Raw genomic sequence first — 1,131 nt, forward strand, 5'->3', positions numbered from 1 at the left:
AGGGAGATTGAAAACCAAGCTGAATATATAATCACAGATTTGTAATCCCTAAATGTCATCAAATAGTGGGGGAAGCCTCCAATATCCTCACTCATCAAAACACTGTTTAATAAGCGGAGATACTGGCTACAATAGAGACCCTTTCTTGGCTTATAGACAATCGTGAGAAAACGGTTCTAGTGTATTTTCCCTCAGGTCAGCCTCCCAACCAGGATTTGGAGCTTCGCCATCGATAGAGTCAAAGAGTTCCCTTTTCTGAGATACGAGAACTCTTTTGATGTCCTTTGACTGTTAGATCCTACTCTACCTTTGCTCGATAAGAGGTCACAGTAAGGTCACTGGGAATGAAGTGGCTGATATGCTAGCCAGAGCTGGAACTCTGGTTCGACCTCCTACCCAAATTGTTGGTATCCCTCGGTAATCTCTAAGGGAGAAGATCTCTGCCCATTACATAGACAAACGCCAGACACTTTAGCGGAACCTTGTCTATTACCGTCAAAGCCGTGTGAGACTCCCAAAAGTTGTACCTGAGAGGTGGAAGCATCTCTTGAATTTTTCGAAAGGAAAACTAAACTTCTTGGTTGAGTTTGCCAATGGCCATTGTCTCCTACGCCGACACCATCACCTTATGCACCAAGAAGTTAGCCCACTATGTCGTGGGATTGGATTAAGAGATGAAGAACAACTTCATCTGGTTTATGAATACCCTATATTTATAATTGAGCGGACACAGCTTTTGGACATTATTGACCTTTCCAAGGACCTTCTGTCTCCAGCCTCTCCATTTTCTTAATGAATTATGATCTCAGACGCTGGCTGAACTATGCATCATCCCTGGAACACATTTAGGATAGACTGCAGTAGGAGACATAACGGGCAAACTATTGCGAGGGCACCACAAGTTTAATTTTTTTACATGTGCCCGTATTGATTGTGGGTTTTTATATGAAGTGTATCAATAAATATTTTAAATAATAACGTCATGGCTATTTCCTAATTTCTTCCTTTTGATCATTTATAAAAGAATCAATAAATTATACTATATTATGTCATTCTTGAGACCTGGAATAATCACGCAGGATTTATACTCCCACATGAGGGGAATATAACAAATTGATGGTTAAAAAAAGG

Source organism: Lepeophtheirus salmonis, chromosome 11 (assembly GCF_016086655.4).
Source record: "Lepeophtheirus salmonis chromosome 11, UVic_Lsal_1.4, whole genome shotgun sequence".
NCBI lineage: Eukaryota > Metazoa > Arthropoda > Copepoda > Siphonostomatoida > Caligidae > Lepeophtheirus > Lepeophtheirus salmonis.